Below are 252 nucleotides of genomic sequence, written 5' to 3' on the forward strand. Positions count from 1 at the left end.
CAAGAATAATAATTACCTACCAACTTTTATCTTTTTATTTCTCTTGAGGATAAAGTATCACCTCACGTCGCTATGAAGTTCATCCGATTACTGCTGAGACAGCTTTTACTAAAATCTGATTAATCTGGGAATTTTTTGAAATGGGTCGATTGAGTACCACTGTTCAATCGGATTTCCAATCCGACAACTTATTGTAAACACCCTATGTATAGAATATGTTTGACATATAAATATTGAAATAAAATTTTAGGT

This window comes from Odontomachus brunneus, unplaced genomic scaffold (assembly GCF_010583005.1).
Source record: "Odontomachus brunneus isolate Ranch 3 - 2012 unplaced genomic scaffold, Obru_v1 Obru_scaffold_240, whole genome shotgun sequence".
Lineage (NCBI taxonomy): Eukaryota > Metazoa > Arthropoda > Insecta > Hymenoptera > Formicidae > Odontomachus > Odontomachus brunneus.